At 33.2% G+C, this 19,790-nt stretch overlaps 1 protein-coding gene across 1 annotated transcript in view; it reads right to left on the reverse strand.

The window, feature by feature from the left end:
- Positions 1 to 19,790, reverse strand: part of CHSY3 (chondroitin sulfate synthase 3) — a 227,891-nt gene that overhangs the window by 204,817 nt on the left and 3,284 nt on the right. The window lies entirely within an intron of this gene.

A 19,790-nucleotide genomic window follows, 5' to 3' on the forward strand; every position in this document is an offset into this window, starting at 1 on the left:
GAAATTAATGACAAATGTAGTTAGGGTTATGAAAATCCCTTTTACTGGGTATATTTATAATCAACTATTTTTGGAAGTTTAGCTGAGTTTGATATGCTTGAAATGATGACTTGCTGCATTAAGAAATTATTGATGACTTTTAGTTGTGCCTAATTATTTTACATACAAGTAAAATTACCTAAGATCATTGAGACTATTTAAAGGCTGTTCTTAATAAATACAACATTAGGTAAGCTCTTCTGTTACCCCCTTCTTTATTCAGTTTTTGAGAAAATTAATATTTAGCCCTAGAAGTTTGTTCTTAAAATGAAACTTTTTAAAATTATGTTTTTCTCAATATTAGTTAAATAACTGCTGTGTATTTCCAAAGGAGAACAAGGCTTGGAACTGCTGCCATGCTGAGCAAACCTAACAGCCTGATGTTAATTTCAAAACAGTCCTCATTCTGCCAGGAAGTGGCCTTCTTGTTGCTTTCCACTGACTCCCACTCATGAGATAGGTGTACATTTGAGGCCTTCAGGCTAAAGCTGGGCCCTTTAGAGTTTAGACGAGATCACTTCTGAGTCTACATCCAGCTCTTTCCTTCATTTGAGAGTTCATCTGCCATGCCATCCTCCAACCGAAGAGGAAGTTATGAGACATTTATCTTTATATTTTAGTGTTTCTTTATGTATTTTTTTCATCTGGGGTTTATAAAGCATTTTTTTTTAGATTCATTGTCTCATGTAAGTCACAATCCAGTAGGAAAGGTAGGAGATCTATTATGAGTTCTCTTTTATAGGGGGTTTGGAAAGATAAGGTGATGAGCTAGTTGATGTCAGAGATAATATAAAAACCTAGGTCCCCTCCAGGCCAGTCAACAGTCCACTATCCCTCCTACCATTCTCTGGTCCATTCAGGTAAAAGTAATCTCGTTAATTAAAAGACTATAAGTCATTTACCACTTTAGAACTAAATAAGAACCTACAAAATCTCAATGTATCTTTTTTTTTAAAAGCCTTTTCCGTTGTTCAAATGGATATCAGTCACTGTTTTACTCTATTTCAGAATTAAAACAAGAATTTTCTGGAATACACAGAAAAATTATTACGCTTAATATACAAACTATGATATGAATCAGATGTCCACCCACTGAAGCTGATACGGGACTTGAATATGCAAACATTCTAACATTGGTTATCATCAAACCTTAGTAAATAACGTAGGTATGATAGTTAATTTTATGTGTCAACTTAACTAGGTTATGGTGCTCAGCTTTTTGGTACAACAGCAGTCTAGATGTTGCTATGAAGGTATTTTTTAAGTGTGATTAACATTTAAATCAATAAACTTTGAGTAAAGCAAACTACCCTTCATAATGTGGTGGGCCTCGTCCAATCAGTTGAAGGTTTTAAGAGAAAAGAATGAGGTCCCCCAAATGGCCACAGAGAAGGGAATTCTGCTTCCAGATTGCTTTCAGATTTGAGCTGCAACATCATCTTCTGCCAGAATTTCCAGCCTGCCAGCCTTCCCTGCAGATTTTAGATTTGCCAGTCCCTAAATCATGTGAACCAGTTCCTTAAAATCTCTCTCTCAATAGAAAACTATATAGGCAGATAGACAGACATACATCCTATTGGTTTGTTTCTCTAGAGAACCCTAATGCCGTAGGTTAGCTTTAACATCTATTCCCAAGCTGCTTCTCCTTCACTTTCTTCTGTGATGGAAGCTACAAGTACTCAATTTACCCATGTTTCTTGCAGTCACAGATGGCTATATGACACAGAAGTCCATGAGGAGAACTACCATCCCTGAAAAAGGGACCAAACTCATGCCAGTAGAAAGTCTTCCCCCTTCCAACGTGGAACTAGGATTAGATACTTAAAAGTGCCTGAAATCCATTAGCGTGACAGAAACCAACACTCTAATCAAAGACAGAGCAAAAGGACAATAAAAGCATGGAATCAAGATGACATCATTTAGCATCCACTTAGTCATGACCTACTCACCTATACATCTCTCTCCCATGGTGTCCAACCTGTGTGTCAGTACCTACCTACAGTATTCATCCTTGCTGCTAAAGTCAGAGAAGCTCTCTAACACATAATCCTTAGATACAGAAACATGAGCAATAAAATTATTAAAAAGAGAGGCTCCCCCATTCCTTCTAGTTTCCTTGAGTCTATGGTGAGTCATAGGCGTCATCCTGATGTTCCCACAATTCATGCACCTTTCCTGGGCTCTGTGCAGTCATAGCCCTTCACCTAGTCATTGACCACAGATACCAACCTTCAAATCAGAGATGCTGAAGGAATCACCTTTACCTTTTCACTTCCATTTGTTTGTGATAGTTCTCACTTCCAAACATACCAACAAGAAATTCCAACTGTTACATTCAAATGTAAATGAGACTAGTAGGATTGACCTATTGGGTGTTTTTTTTGTATTTCGGTTCACTGAGTTCATTAAAGAAAGCCACATCAGGCCATTGGCCAAAGTTGTTTCCTGCTCAACCAGTCCTCGTTCCCAGCAGGAACCCAGAATCCAAGGGCTTCCAGACCAAACCTGCAAAAAAGCCCCGCCTTCTTCATCACCTAGATATTCCTCAACAAGTGACTGATTTCATGATATATACATTAAAAAACAAAAACAAAAAACTGGAAAACAGACAAAAACCACTGTGGCCTAGTTTTCTGCTTTCTTTAGTCAAATACTTTCTTATCTAACATGATAATTTATAAAATGGCTTTACACATGTCTACCTAAATGTCTGTAACAGTAACTAGTAACTATTTCTTTCCAGAAAAGGTAGTAAAAAAAATAATAACTTTAAAAAATACAATTTTTAAGAGCCCAGGTATAATTTATTAGGCATTTATGGATTTTCTTAATTAAAATTTGGGACAGCAGTTAATGAATCTCTTCTTTTTAAAAGGCCTTCATTTCCAGCTATGTTGGAAGAAATCAGCCCTGCCAATCAATTGAGACCCATGAAGCAAGACAAAGAAGTCAAGTTCTCCAAGTGTACGAAGTTATAGAACAGCATTATTAAATAAGAATATTATCACATTTTTAAGCTAGATATATTTTTCAATATATTTATTGAAGAAATATATATGCGTGTACGTGTGTGTGTGCATGTATGTGTGTGTGTGTGTATCTTATTTTTGGAGAACTGACCTATCTAGTCTTCCAAGTTAAGATCGATTTCTCCATGAAACCCTTCTGCCCACCTTCATAGCCCCCACAGTGACAGCCCCTTTTAAACACCTATAGTGCTTGTCTATGTTCAACTCATCAATTCCATGCTCCCTTCCATGTATTGATATTCTCTTGTAGCCATCCTTTTTCCTAGCTACACTCTCCGAACAATGCATGGAATCTTACATGTGGTGAGTGCTTAGAATACACTCATTCAGATATGGTCTAGTGTTCAGATAATTTCTACTTCATGACTTTACATTTTAACTCTGGAAGTAACTGTACCTTTCTAAACCTGTTATCTGAGGCACCATCTCTATTTTCATATCTTATTCTATAGCTAAGCATATGGCTGACCCTCAACATAAGCCAGCTTACTATAATCATTCTAATAAACATGGTAATATCCCCATTTATCCGTAGGAATTTTCACAAGAATCTATTAACAATAAAAGTCTATGTAAAAATCATTCCTAGAAACAAATCATTATGAAACACACATTTAAAACTCTCTGAAACAATAAGTGTTTCTACAAAGTTTTAGCTGTTTTTTAAAATACATATTTAACTATTCTTGAGAAATTTCTTCTGTGGGTATTTCTGAGCAGTAAATGAGAAATCTTTAACATAAACTAATTACCAGATCAAGGAATATTTTTAAGATAAAATGATGAATTCTTAGAGTATATCCTAATAAGTGAAATTCTAGCGTGATATATATGCTCATGTGCACTTTGTTCCTAAATAGCACAGCTGAAAGAAAAACAATTTAGATAAAACTGACAGCCTACATTTTTGTTCTTGCCTTGAGGTAGAGTAAAATATACACTTTTCTGTTCCAATTGAAAACAAAAACTTTATTTGTTAGGTATTTTTCTTGTAAATCTGTATGCTAAGGACTGGAAGACTGTAATAGTTTTAGTCCCTTTTATTAACTCTTCATAGATCTCTTCCAGAAAGATGAAAAGGCTATCTCCAACAAGAAACAGCAGATGGTGAAGAAATTGCTCAAATTGATGGCAGCAGCTCTCCATTCTGGGTCTTTATTGTCTGACCTTTGTCACCTACTTCTTTTTCCCCAATTTCCTCATATTGAATATACTTGAACTTGTCTGCTCCAATCTGACATCGTAGTTTTAAAATAAAAATGAAATGTCATTCTTTGAATCCTTAGGTAGAATGCACATTTCAAGAAGAATATGGTCTTTGGAATCAAATATACCAGAGTTCAAAGCAAGGCTCTAACAGCTCTCTAGCTGTGTGACCTTGGCTGAGTTACTTACTGCTCTGAGCCTATTGTCCACTTGCATAAGGCAAAGGAAACTGCATCTCACTTAAGCCCCCTTACAGCCCAGTTCAGTGCTTGGTATATAACCAATGATCATTTATATATATAGCTATATATAAACATAAATCAATTCAAGGGTTATTATTATATACTCAGGAAGGTTAAAAAGCTTAGATTATTGTTCATCATAAGCATAATGAAATACTAGATGTTTCAGATAGTTCCTAGCATAGTGTTTTCTCTTAATGAGCTAGAGTAGATATTAATAGAACCACACCAAGCTACAAATCAGCATTTGATCAGGGCGCCTACACTGCTTTTTTACACTACAATAAGTCCTTGTTCTAGCTTCCATTTTCTTCATGGGCTATATCCCTTAACTGCTAAAATGAGGCAGAGACTCATCTAAATTTACATCACTACTACATATAATATTCAAAAGGAAGAGATCTGATCAAAACAGCACTATAAAATGATGCCAGCATTACCTGCCAGTTTTTAAAAGAAAAGAAAACCTATTAGATCTAGATTAATTTAGCCAAGATACATTAATTCCGTTCTACAGGAAAATATATGACAAAATACTTTTAACAAAAAAGTATTTTCAAAATTTTCTAATATTCCAAAATCTGTGAGTAATAAATATATATAAATTGGTCATAAGAAGCATATACTAGTAACATCATTTTTTTAAAAGATTTTTATTAAAATATAGCTAACATACAATAGTATATTAGTTCAGGTATACACCATAGTTATTCAAAATTTATATACTTAAAGAAGTGATCACCACAATAAGTCCAGCAACTATCTGACACCATACGATGCTATCACAATATTAATGACTATATCCTCTGTGCTGCATATTACATTACTTATTTGTTTTATACCTGGAAATTTAAACTTCTTATTCCCCTTCATCTTTTTGCCCACTTTAAAATTTTTTTAAATTACAGCTGATATTCAATATTATTTTATATTAATTTCGGGTGTACGGCACAGATATTTACATAATTTACAAATTAATCCCCCTGACTAATCTAGTACCCACCTGGCACTACACATGGTTATTACCATATTGTTGATTATATTCCCTATGTTTCACTTTACATCCCCATGACTATTTTGAAACTACGACTTTGTACATATTAATCCCTTCACCTTTTCACCCTGCATCCCAAACCCCTTCCCATCTGGCAACCATAAGCTTGTTCCCTGCATCTATGAGTCGATTTCTGTTTTGTTTGTTCAATTATTTTGTGCTTTAGATTCCACATATAAGTGAGATCATGGTATTTGTCTTCCTCTGTATGATTTATTTCACTGCATAATGCTTTCCAGGTCCATCCATGTTGTCACGACTAAGATCGTTCTCGATTCAACCTACTTAGGGATTGCAGAGGTTGATTGGAAAATTTGATGTCGCATAAATTCATGCATATAAACTGGAATTTAACCCTAGCATGAAGAAATGGAAAGCTAAACAAGGAAATCATCACTCGAATCCCCAAAAGTATTTCTACACATAGAGTTTTCAATCATAAATCTTCCTTTGGACAAAGAATAAGATAAAAGCAAGAGTTCTTAAAAAAATAAAAGCACAAAGATTTTACATAATCAGGAATTGTCAAGATCATTATATACATACTTATAAACAAAACAGATCATTGCTATACAATAATACCTGGAAAGCAATAATGGATCTTTCTCCCATTATTTCCAGACACATTTTTCAACTGTCTCTGTCAAATTTGGTAAAATCAGTTTCACTCATTACCAATCTTTCAAGCAATTCTTCGAATAATGTACTTGACTAAATAGAACATTGGTCTAATTCAAATGGAATAAGTTTTTTAAGCCTTGGATAGTTCAAGGGTGTTTACTAGGCCAGGTACTACTTCTTGAATACAAAACACTACTTCATATGATCTTTTGTAAGAAGTGTCAAAATTTAAATATATTATCTGACAATTTAGTTTTATAAGAAAAATGTGATGATCAAAATTCATAATGTGTCCAGAATAATAGGCCAATGTGGCTGTATTTTTTGGATAAGGAATCATTTTAGAAATGGATTGAATAAAACCTGATAATAGCATTTGAACACGATGAGCACTTGAAAAAAATAAAGGGCAGAACATTAAAATTTACTTAAGATTAAGAAAATTAGAACTTAGTTAAGAAAAAAAGACAGAAAATTATAATTTATTTAAATTAGGGCCTTACAGGATCTCATGAAAAGACCTATACTTATGGGGTTAGCTTTTGACTTTTTGTTTTATTATAGAAGTGTCATAATTATTTTAATCATAATTATGTATTTTACTAATATACTACCATTCCTTATACTGCTTAGGTTTCAAAAATTAATTTATGGTATACTGTTAAATGCTCTTCAAATGGGAAAACAATCAATGTTAATGGATTTAAAATTATTTTTAGAATTGATTAAGTGTTAGACAATCTATGGAGCATTTAGTGGATTGAATGTATAAATATTATGGCAACAAATGCTTATAATAACAAGACTAATCATCATTTACATGCTTATAACCAATGAAAATAAACATTCACAAATGTTACTATAAACCATACTGTTAGAAGAGCAAATACTGATTAACAAAAGGTATTTGGTTATAGTGAGCCTTTCCATAGACTTTCCAAAGTCAAGGCATTCTTTCTGTAATGTGGTCGACCATAACTTTATAAATCTTTAAGGTTATTGAATAAAAAAGGGAAACTAAGACAATATGAAGGTTAAATATGAGAAATGCAGAATTTTAAACAATAGGAGAAAGACATGAATCTTAATATAAGCAATTAAATGGGTAGAAAATCAGAAATTATAGATTTACATGCTATGTAATTAATCTAAAGGTATTCTGCTCTAAATCTTATCTGTAGCTGAAGCACCTACAATTCAATTAATTAAGATACAAAACAGAACTATATGTTCATAAATCTAAAACTCTAGTATCACAAAGTATGATATGTACCTTAAGAGATTTGGAACACTAAACTAAAGCCATTTCAGACAAAAACTTCATAAAAAGAATTCTACATTATAAGAATAACCTCCAGGTATAACAAATAATGTCATGTAAATGTGCAATAAGTTACCTAAAATTCTCAACTAAATTTTCAAGGGAAATAAAAAGAACTTTGGTCTATCGCCAAATAATATTGTGTGATAAAGTTCCATACTACATATTTTAACGGCCCAAAATTTGTTTTATAATCTTACTGCAGAAAACTATCCAATGACATAAAATGACAATGACATAATATAAGATCTGATAAATCACATATAATAAATGGAAGCCCAAACTTATAACTTGACATTTATTATGTTTTATACCCATTTTCCACTCACTGGTCATTTAGTAGTAAAGTACTTTTGTGACTCCCTAGTAAATCTGTCCTTGCAAGCTCATACATTAATAAATGTCTTATGTATATATACATATACATTTATACTAAATATGACAAACATAATTAACATGTATACTGTATATATAATATGTAATATAATATAGTAAATGTAATATAATATGTACTTATTTACACTAAATATGTAGGTACTTTAATATAAGTAATATTCAAGACATATAAAATGTGCTTTTAATATTACGATTTGCATCAAGATACCTTTATGTCATGCAATACATACCTAAAAAAATCAGATCATGATTTTACATGTTCAAATACAAATTATTTTTTAGAATACAAAAAAATGAACATAAAATTAGAAATAAGTCATGACACTCAGCTCTTTAAAATCTTTATAGTCTTCTCATTCTCTTACTAAGCTTCTGTTCTGCCTGTCTGGAACCTCATTCTCATACCACTTGCTCCCTGGATGTGTATACTTCAACTACACTGGCCTTCAGTCAGTTCCCCACACACCTCAGGGCCTTTGCACTGGCTATTTTCTTAGGCTGGATATTCAGCTCTTCCCAAATTCATCTTGATGCTCTGCCTCTGAGTTCAAAAGTCACCTCTACATAGATGCCTTCCCTAGCAAATTTTTCTAAAGTGAACTCCATATTTACTCTTTCCAACATCATCCTGTTCACTTATTATCAGAGTTTGTGATCATCTGTTTATCATCTATCTCCTTCAATGAGACCCTGAATTCCACAAAGACAGACAACTTACCTGTCCCCACACCCATCAAAGTATCAGATACCCAAGAAGTACCTAATAAATGTTTTTAGAATAAATGAATGATACATATTTTTAAAGGATAATCATTTGGAGAGTCTGTTACTCTTTTAAAAAAATTTAGTAGTCTATAAAGGATAAGAATTTGCATATTATTTTGAGGCTGTCGTGCAGTCCATTTTCCTTTTGCTCTCATATAAGTGCATGCAACTTCTCTTAAAATAAAAATTCTATTGTTTTGAAATACTAGGCAGCATTAAAATTTTTAAAAATGAAGATGTTTTTGTTTTATGAGAATATGACTATTTAATGAGAATGAGATGCTAATATAAAAATATTCTTATTGACTATTCACTATTCTTATTCAATATTCTTTACTGAAAAAGCTGTGCTCAAAACAGTATGTATAATATGTTACCTGTTGTGGCAAACAAAAATTGGGACAGGAAGATGTATATACATAGTTGTCTGACATGCAAGAGAAACTCTAGAAAAAAGGCTAAATAGTTGGTAGGGGGAGGGCCTCTGCGGGCAGATGGAGGACAGAATTTGGAAGAAAATTTTCCACTGTATATAACCATTTTAGAATATCACTGGTTTAAATCACTAAGTATAATTTGTATTTTAAATAAATTACTAATCTTAACAAATTAAATTTTAAACTAACTAAGCTTCATCCTCTGACCATAAGATGGTTTTCTTTTTTAATTCTAAACAATAACTGCTTCAAAATGCTTTTATGAAATGCGTTGATGTAGTCTGATAACACTCACTATAGACTGATATCCTCTCTGAGTAATCCAGGAAAGCTGGTCAAGCAATGCGGGCCTCCTTTTTCTACTAAAAATTAGTCTTTACAAAGGGCTGCACAGTTGTACCTAATATCTGCCTCCATCTCTCACTTCCTTTCCTCTCTGATCTTACATTTTACAACTCTCCCAGCCTCTTATTCAACTCGTTTCTCTTGCTTTCTGGCTAGTGCTTGACGGGCCAAGTACATTCCTCTGCGGACTTGTCCACCTAATGTTTTTTGGCTGGGAAACTTCTCCCTCAGATACCTGCATGGCTCAAATATCATCTTCCCAGGGCAGGCCCACCTAACCACCCCCATTTAAATCTGTACTACCACCATCCTACATTCCTTATCTTCTCCCCTGCTTATTTATTGTTTTTCCTCTCTAAAAATAAGGCAAGAACTTTTGTTTGTGTGTTTTTTGTTGTTGTTGTTCTGGTTTTTTTTTTTTTTTTTTGAGTGCTGTAACCCCAGCACCTAAAAAAAGTACCTGGAGTATTAGATGCTCAATAAGTATTTGTTGAATAAATGGATAATAAATGAAACTCAATGTATCCAAATAGAACTTCTTTCTCCTCGCCCATGCTCAAACACACCAATCAACCAACCCTAGTCTTCTCCTTTTATTCCCTTTCTGTAGGAATATTCCTATACCCATGGTGAACACCTGGGAGTCTACTTAAGTTTCCCCCCATTCCACCTTTATGTCTAATTAATCACCTACTTCTGTCAATTCTCTCTTCTCACTAGTTCTCAATTCCATCTCCACACCTCCATTTCAAATCTGACTTTTTCATCAAGACTCATCAGTCCCTTGGTCTGTGGCGATAGCCTCCTAACTGTCTTGTGTCACTATCCCTAGGCACAAGAGCCTCCAATCCATCCTTCCATTCAACAGCCACACGTGGTAACCCGATCACAGTGCTCACCTATGAAGAACTCTTCCAAGCTCTCTGTTATTTATGGAACTTATATATATTTTACTCTGAATGCCCCTTAGTATCCCTCAGGGAGATTTTTAACATACTATTCATGGGCTCTATCATAACTGGATATAAACCAATTTCGTCACCCCTAGTAATAGAGTCACTGATCCACAAGGTATATTCTAAACCATTGCAGATAATATACAAGGCATTTCATAACCAAGTTTTGCCACCAGCTTTTGCACCTCATTTCTCATGCCACCAGACAGGCTTGAACCAAACACAATTTGGTATCATGCCATTCTCGAACCTTTTTGCTTTCCCATCTATCTCCACTCACCTTGCAACATCCCAATGCTTTACTTCTAATCTGGAGAAAGCACTGTATTTTCCTGTTCTCCTTGGAGATTTCTTCCCTTACACTCCTGTGTATCCTGTACTTCCTTCCACTGTAGCAGTTGGCTACAGAAGTGAGCATGGAAGTATTTGTTGAGAATGACTGGTTAAAATCAGTTATTATTTAAAATTTTTAAATAAGTTATGGCTTCTGCAGTCATCAAACAGATCTCTCTTTTCTTTTTGAGTTCCAGTTCAGTAAGTCAACATTAAAGCAATTATGTCAATGAAAACATCCCTCCTCTACAGGCACATACTGGAAATACTGGGCATTCGGTCCTAGACCACCACAATAAAGCGAGCTGTAACCTTTTACCTGGTGGAGTGCCTTGTCTGTGATTTGTAAAGAACCTAACATTTATGAAGCATGATAAAGCAAAGTGCAAAAAAAACCTCGGTATGCCTGTATTTTAAGAATTCTATTAATTACTCAAATATGACAAATACAGTTATAAAGCCTTGAGGTTCACATCAATAAACAATATATTTTTTCTAAGAAAGGTTTAAAATCCATCTTGAATTTTTCTTAAAAAAAGTAGTGATACATGAAAATGAAAATACGTGAAAAACCAGACCATGAGAAAACATACTACAGTTTTGAGTGAGGGCTTTACATTCTGCCTTTAAATCCAGTAACTAGGTCTTTGGAACAGATGAGCCACAGATGTAGAAAGAAATACAGAAGTGCTGATTATAGTCTTATAATTTTCCCAAATGGAAAATAAAACAAAAAAGTAATTTTTAAAAAACGGTAAAAAATAAACTGAATATTAGAAAACAGAAAATTAATAAAAGAATTTATGCAGTGGTCTAAACCCTGGAGCCATGTTAAAATCACGAACATGGGAAGTTTTAAATGCTACCCATGCCACCAAACTTACCTATGAGAGATTCTGATATAATGAGTCAGGGATGGGTTCCAGCACTAGAATTTTTCAAAGATTCCCAGGGATTCCATGGTGCAGTCAGGATAGAGAATCACTGAATCATCACCTTCCCTACCATGGCAAATCCTATCTTTCAAAAAGCAATTGCAATAAACTCTCCAATCCATGTTATATCTTTCCCATTGAGGGAAAAAATAATACAAATATTGTTAACTGCAAATATTAATAACAGTTAACAGTTATACAGGAATTATTATGTGTCATGTAAGAGCTACTGATACAATGACCTTTTTATTCCTCACAATGCTTCTGTACATTGGCACTATTTTATGTCATTCCGCATCTACAAAAATTGCTAAAATTTACAGAATGCTTAACACTGCCAGATATTATTCTGAGTGCTGCTATATACATTGACTCATTTAATCTTCATAAGAGTCCTGTGAAGTTAAGTACTGTTATTATATTCATTTGATAGATGAGGTAACCAAGGCAAAGAGAAAAATCGCTTGTCCAAGGCCATACAGCTAGCGAATGGCAGAGCTGGGATTTGAAGCCAGGTAGTCTAGCTCCAGACTCAATTTTTCAAAAATCCTAATGACCTGTGCTATACAACAGGCACAAACTATATTAATATGCAATAAAACTACTAAACATGTCTTTATTTTTCTCCTCTTTGGAAAAATAGTAATACAAACAAAGAGGAAGATGCTCACTTAAGAAAACTGAAATAAGGATCATTCAATACTAGTTCTGAGATTGGTACCACTGTTGGATCCAACTGCAGCCTTTATGACTTATAACGAAAAAGGAGAACTAAGAAAGACAGGAGACAAGAGATCTAATTCTATATTAGTCGTGAAAGCAAGAGATGGGTTAGAAGCCTGACTCCTCCTCCTGGTGAGCCACATGAGGACAAGGAAGGTCTGGGTGTGTTCACTGCTGATAGAAAGGCTCAGTAAATATACTTGAGCAAATGAAATCTGTTGGCTACATAAGATCTAAGATGATAATTCTAAGGAACGATATTTTCAATTTAGCACTATTTCTTTCATATGTTAACATATTCATCATGTATGTTAAATGTACTTATTTCATATAAAATTTATTTCTGCATAATACATTACACTATTAAAATGTTTTTCATTAAAATGTTGATCTTTCAATATTTTAATTTGTACATGCAAATTTTACCTCAAACGAAATATATATTTATATAATAAATTTAATATGTAATTGTGATTATTTATATGATTCATATAATATTTATATAATACTACTTATATGATAATTATAATTATTAAGTTTATGAAAACAGACATTTCTGTTTCAATCAGATATTTCTGTAATAATCAGCTCAACAGCTAGGTTATTGTTAACTCTAGGCAAAGGAACTCCCTTGAGCCTGACTCTGCTCCTCAGGTGGGATGGCCATCTGGCCTTTGATCTGGCTTGATTCTTCCATTTGCAGCTGATGTCACTACCCTCCTCTTGATCAGCAAAGCACAACTATAGATCTACTCTTATCCAATGACACAGTAGCTATACCCTGGGTTCTCACCAGAGAATATGCATAACTCAAACTTCCCGTTGGCCAACCTGATATAAATCGTTCAAGTGAAAAGTAATACCCATCCCGGGCTCTCTGAAGAGTATCATAAATTTTAAAATAAATCAAGCAAGGTACCAAACAAGGATGTAGTTGACCATGTAACTTCATTGGCTCCAAGGAGAATTCCTCCCACAGAATTCCCTTTCTATGTTACAGTCCTGGTTTATACTGAGGGGACTTAAAAGAAACGTGCACACAAATCATGCTATTCCACTTATCACAGAAGTGGAGTTGAGCATGTGATCTCTCAGAGCCCTGTCTGCCTCATGGGGAAGATTTCTCTCAGTGCTCAGTATCACAATGAGTTAGGGTCCTCTTTAATGCCAGGAAAAGATGAGCCCAATTTATGTTTCCTTGTTCCCTTATTTCTTCACATTTTAATTTTATTTTATTGTACAATAATTTTATTCACATATATATATTTCTTTAAACCATCTCTTTTCAAGTTACCAGTACTCTATAAATAAACCAATCTACAATAAAAATAAATGAAACTGAAAAGGATAATGAAAAGTTCAGATACTAATGACTGTGAAGAATGAGGGACACAGCTTTCAAAATTATAAATGGTGAATAAAGATTTTAAAATCACACAAAATTAAGAAATCATTTCATTCATTAGTTCATTCTCCAACAGTGCCTACTGAAATTTTAAGAATGTTATTTTGATTCGATTAACCTAGAAACTTGTAACATACTTATTTTACTATAAATGTCCAACACCTTTGTGAGACAGGGTGACATTAAATGTTATGTCATGACCGAAACTGATTAATATGTGGTTAAGCTTTAACTAGACTATTGTTTAATAGAACAGTAAATGAAGAGAACATTAGAATTCTGAGGAACGACAAGAGCTCAAATTTTCAGTTCATTTAGGTTCTCCTGTTGTTCATCAATATCAAATAATGTCTCACGACTTAGGACACTGACTATTTTTAATAGTTTAATAGTTTTTGTGCAAGAAAACCAGTATGCTATAATCAAAGTAAAATGCAGTATAGTTACATCATAGAACACATTTCTATTTCTTTGTTGAGTACTAATTCACTAGGTAGAAAAGAGATTGAAATAAACGTTTCTCAAAACAGCTTTTGGAAAACCAAGGCACAAAAACTGGAAGTAGAACTTTGACTTGCAACTTTCTCAGGAAATTAGAGCACTTATGCTTAATGAAAGAGGAAGAGTATCCAAAATGTTTTTTTGTTTGTTTGTTTTTGTTTTTGTTTTAACTAACATGAGTATTTATGTTATCACGGAGCATATTTCAAGTTGCATGGAAATGTTGTCCAAACTTAACATTTTCACAACTGTTGGAAATTGCCTTCTTGGAAAGCATACATTGTCACGATTCAGGTGATAAGGCATCAGTCAACAGTGAAAATGAACTAGCTAAGACTACAAAATATGGGAAAACCATACCGCATCCCTCCTTCAATTTGAAATGCAATTTTATTTTATACAATGAAGAAAATATGGTAGAAGGGAAATTTCAATAAAAAAAATCAAAGTATGATGATTTCATCTGACAAGTAGAATGGGCGTGGGAAAGTAGGTGTGAGAAGCTTACTGCCTTTAGTGAAGTTAAAAACTAAAATGACTGAATCAGAACCAAGAAAAGATTTTTGAAAGACTGAATTTTGGACTGAAATTCCAGAGTCATACTTTTCCATAGATATTAATATACCTTTTGGGCATAAACCATAGTCATGATACAGTAAAATTAACATTACAGAAGAGGGAGGTCTGAAAGTAATAGAGGAAGCTAAGAAGCATATGCAATAGCCCTATAAGAATGACAACGATATTTTAACCTTAATGGCTATGTTATGAAGAACTTATATGTAGTTTTTACAGTGTAGCTCTCTGGTATTACAAGCCCAGGGAAACACTTCCAGAACATATCCTTTTGTGAAGTAATGGAATTTTCTAGGGTGTTTATAGCCTTTTGGGGGCCAAGATTAGACATAAGACATTCTGGCGTGAACTTAACTCTTTAAGGGATCTAATAAAAATATGTTTAGTCATAAGAAATGGCTTTTTAAACCTACAGAGAGATATATTTTTATCAACGTAAAACTATGTTTTCTTTGAAACATTTAATCAGTTGAAATAAAGACATATTCTTTGGCTCTATTTAACTGTAAATATTGTGAAGATAAATTCAAATCATTCTGAAAATGACCTTTAGATGAAATGCAAAACTCCCTCACAGGGAGAAGAAGAATCATTGAAACTAAAATTATTTAAAAGCTTGACTATAAGTGATCTTACTAAAACAAAAAAGCAGAAAAACAGAACTTCCAATTCTGCTAAGACACAGGCTGACAATAAATAATATAAACATTTTTTTAACAGTGGGGATTTTCTAGTCATTTAGTAAAAACATACCTATAACAAAGAAGGCATAACTAAATTATATAATACACAGTTCTAACACCCAAGTTTTTTTTTTTTTAAAAAAATAATTCTTCTGGAAATTAAAGTATTTAAAATACACATCTCATTCTCACTGGAAAATTACTTCATTTTCTAGAGAATATTTTAATGAAATTGACAACATGTGGATTATCTAGTTCAAAATATCAAGACTCTTATGCCTTCCTGGGCCAGTTGAAATAAAATAAATGTGCAAGGAGAATTAAACATGCATGGAGTTAAAATAAACATTAAACCAAAAATGCAAGGAGAACCTGGTAGATAGCAAAAGTACATGAAGGTGACCAAGACTGCCTGCCTTTGCTAACAGTATCAAAAAACAAAAACAAAAAACCTTAAAACACTCCATGTGCCAAACAATGTTTAGGAGCCATATGCAGCCTCCCAAGCTGCCAGATTGCAGCTCAGATAACAGGAAAACAGTAGCCAAGACAGAGCTCAATCAAAAACATAAACTTAGCCAAGAGTAGATGTCATAAATTCTAACATGGAGTGAACAGAATAATTTTTCATGAACATGCCTGTTAGTAATCCTTACTGATAGAATTTGAGGTATAAATGAGTAAAACAGTAACCCATTACATCCGCTGATTATTAACATCTGTCACATGTCCTTGAAAACTAGATGTTTCTATGTTAAGGTAGGGAAGGGGGAATCTTGATTCTGACTTCCCTCAGTGGTCCGGGGAACAGAGAACCAGTCCGTCTAAGACTCGCCACCAGAAGCCAAAGGCCTCTTTATTTGGAAGAGATCAAGCCATTCCTGGGCCCTAAGTGTAATCTGGGTGCACATTCTGTCATCTTCTGGAATATCAGGGTTGGCCTGCTATAAGCATATTAATTTATGGAGATCCTGATGAAAAACAGTGCATATCAACATGCGTTTCTAATTTATCTATCATTAAAGACAGAGGAAAAATGGAAAAGTGGGTGGAAATGACGGAGAAGGGAACAGACAGTGCAAGTGGCTAACTGGCAAGAGATATTTTCCTGGACCACCAGGACCCACCATGAGAAAGAACCAAAGCTATGTGTGCATCGTGTCCTGAAAACTCTGAGGTTTCAGCTGCCTTGAGAGACAAATTTCTGGATGGTTGTGTGAGTTGACTGCATAATAGGATACAACTGACTTACTTTCCTACTGAAACTTCTAGAGAAACAGAAAAATAGGCTATAGTTCTGGCAACTAATCTAGAATTCGTACAGATAATAGATAACATCTATTGACAATTACCCATGTGTCAGACACTATATTAAGGCCTTTACATTGATAATTTCCACATTTCACTTAATCTTCTCCAAAATCTATGAGGTAGACACTGTTTTAATCTTCACTTTCAGTTTAATTAAACAAGGTTCAGAGAAGTAACTTCCAAGACAGTGAAACTAATAGGGAGTACAGTGGTGACTCAAACCCAAATTCAAGTTTATATTCATCCTCTCTTTCATTCTCATTCATTCTCTCTCTCTCTCTCTCTCTCTCTCTCTCTCTCTCTCTCTCTCTCTCTCTCTGTCTCTCTCTGTCTCTCTCTGTCTCTCTCTCACACACACACACCACACACACACACACACACACGGTTGATTATACACACAACACAGAAAAAGTAAATTTCAACTGAGCAGTAAAGAATACTAGAAGATTTCTGTTTTATAAAAAATATAATTTATATTCAAGAAAAGCTATACAATCTGTGTATTTTAATAATTTTGTCCAATCCTCCTCCTATAAGATCTGAAAGTTTGTTCATCATTTTTAAAAGATACCATTCCATCATTATTGTCTCATCTATTCAAACTCAAAAATCGTGAACATGTGTCCATAATGGTGCTCCTAACTCCACAAGAATTTTTATTAGGAGGAAAAGCCAAACAAAACTCTGAGATCCATGAAAGACATAGATAAATGAAATTCAAAATTTTAAGAAAGTTCTGTCTCAGATGGATCTTTTAAAAGAAATGTGAAAATGAAATTACTGATCAATTTCATAACATAGTCTGTGACCAGATGTGAAATCTTACCTTTAAGCAAAATGCCAACCCAGAGTGGAATAAATTTTTCCATATAACATGAACACTAGCATAGATTCACATTTCAACTAACCTAAAATCCAAACAGGAAAGCCGTAGTCTGGCCGTGCCCCACTTGGCCTACTCAGGTGTCTGGTGAAACCCAGAACACACCCTAATATTAAAATGCTTAGATACAATTTAATTGTATATTTATCTTTACTAAATTTATTAATAGATGCTGTTTATTATATTCCTTAGTAATTAAATTTTCCATCATTCTTTTAAGTAAGATGTTGAGACTTTGTATTAGGATTAAATCAATGCCTCCTCTAAAATAGATACTGTTTAAATAGTTCCTTTAAAGACTGAAATCCAAAACAAAATAAATTCAATGTAATTTTTTAGCAAAACATTAAGTCAACATTCTGAAATAGTATTCCTTTAGAAAATCATACTTATTTTCTATTACTAGGAAAATGTAGAAATCTTTTTCACACAGATTCTGAAGTCAGTGATGGACAAGTGTCACTCTAAAACTCAAATGTATTGTGAAAAGTTAATGAAAATATAATGATCATGAAGTTCTATCCTGCAAGACTTGGAGTCCCTTTTGTTTGTCTTGTATTTTATGTCAGTTAATGAAAAGATCTAAGATTCCACTCACTATAACAGAGAGGGTACACATCTATGATAATTCCCCTTCAGTTGAACCAGAAAAAATGCCTATATTACAAATAAAATATTAAATTAGTTCTTGAGCATGAAGGTCACTTGAGTATGTTTTACTCTCTTAGAACACGAATGGGTAGACTGCTATGTGAGGATTGCATCTTTGTAGCAAAATCAATGAAAACTTAATGGGAGGGACATTTAAAGAAAAGGTTTGTTATAACTGTATGTGATGTTAAGACAACAAGGTAGCAAATAAAAATTATTTTCCATCTTTATTTTAGAATACGAATAATTTTTTTCTCATCCATACAGAGTAAAAGTCTGCAAAATAATATCTTCATGTAAACAAAGCAACTGCATGTGTTTTTGTATTAAGATTTTTTTTGCTTTCCAGTTTTATGTTAAATGAAGAAAGATAAATCTTTTTCATTGAGTTTATTCTAAATTACCTATTTTTAAACAATAATGTGCTTGCATACATTTTTATTCTAAAACGTAGTTGCAAGGTAGTTTTATAAAAAATTACTTTTTCTTATTAAAGGGAGTAAGATATGTAACAATCTTAAATTTTCATAGTACCTATTCTGAATAACTAGTTATCAAATAATTTTTACTTTCTGTAATAAATAGAAAGAGAACTATTTAAGAACTATTTCCTAAAACTGTAAATACCACAAAGTAGAAAAAAGAAAGCAAAATTAACAAAAGTGGGATTATACTTCTAAAAGAAAAATAAATGGAACTGCATAATCTTGAGGTATGAAGACATCACAGGGAACATATTTTCATAAAATATTTCTTCTATACTAAAGGACATGAAAATTTGAAAAAAATAAGTATATTAGTTAAGCTATAATTTACAAAGGTGTGTACTGGGTAGCTAAAATATATTAAAGTCCAACCACTTGAAAACCAAACTATACGGAAACTTTTAATACAACATTTAACCGTTAAGTCAATTTTCACTAAGATTATCTTTCAGGAAAACTATTTTAAATAATATTCCATTTCATTTCAAAACCAATTTCTGAAGGAAAATATCTCAGAGTATTTCATAAAAGTAATCACTGCAATCAAACCACAGTTCCTAACTCAGATTATTTAAATAATCATTATTGTTCAGAAAAAAATGAAATGGGGCAGACATAAACAACTTTTAGGGAACCAGTCAAAATACCATGCAGTCACTTAACATCTTCAAAACTATTTCTGTATTTCCAGGTAACTCATTTTTTTTTAAATTGTGTGAATAAATCTTTCATACATGATATGAATCAACTTTTCCTATGCTTTAAAAAAATACATGTTAAAAAAGCATGTTAAATTTCCACATGAAAGTCTTCAAAGAAACTTCATATTTTAACTATCTGAAAACAGAGATGCAATTACACGCCTAACCAAAACAACAACAAAAAACAAATAC

This window comes from Rousettus aegyptiacus, unplaced genomic scaffold (assembly GCF_014176215.1).
Source record: "Rousettus aegyptiacus isolate mRouAeg1 unplaced genomic scaffold, mRouAeg1.p scaffold_m13_p_7, whole genome shotgun sequence".
In the NCBI taxonomy this organism is placed as follows: Eukaryota; Metazoa; Chordata; class Mammalia; order Chiroptera; family Pteropodidae; genus Rousettus; species Rousettus aegyptiacus.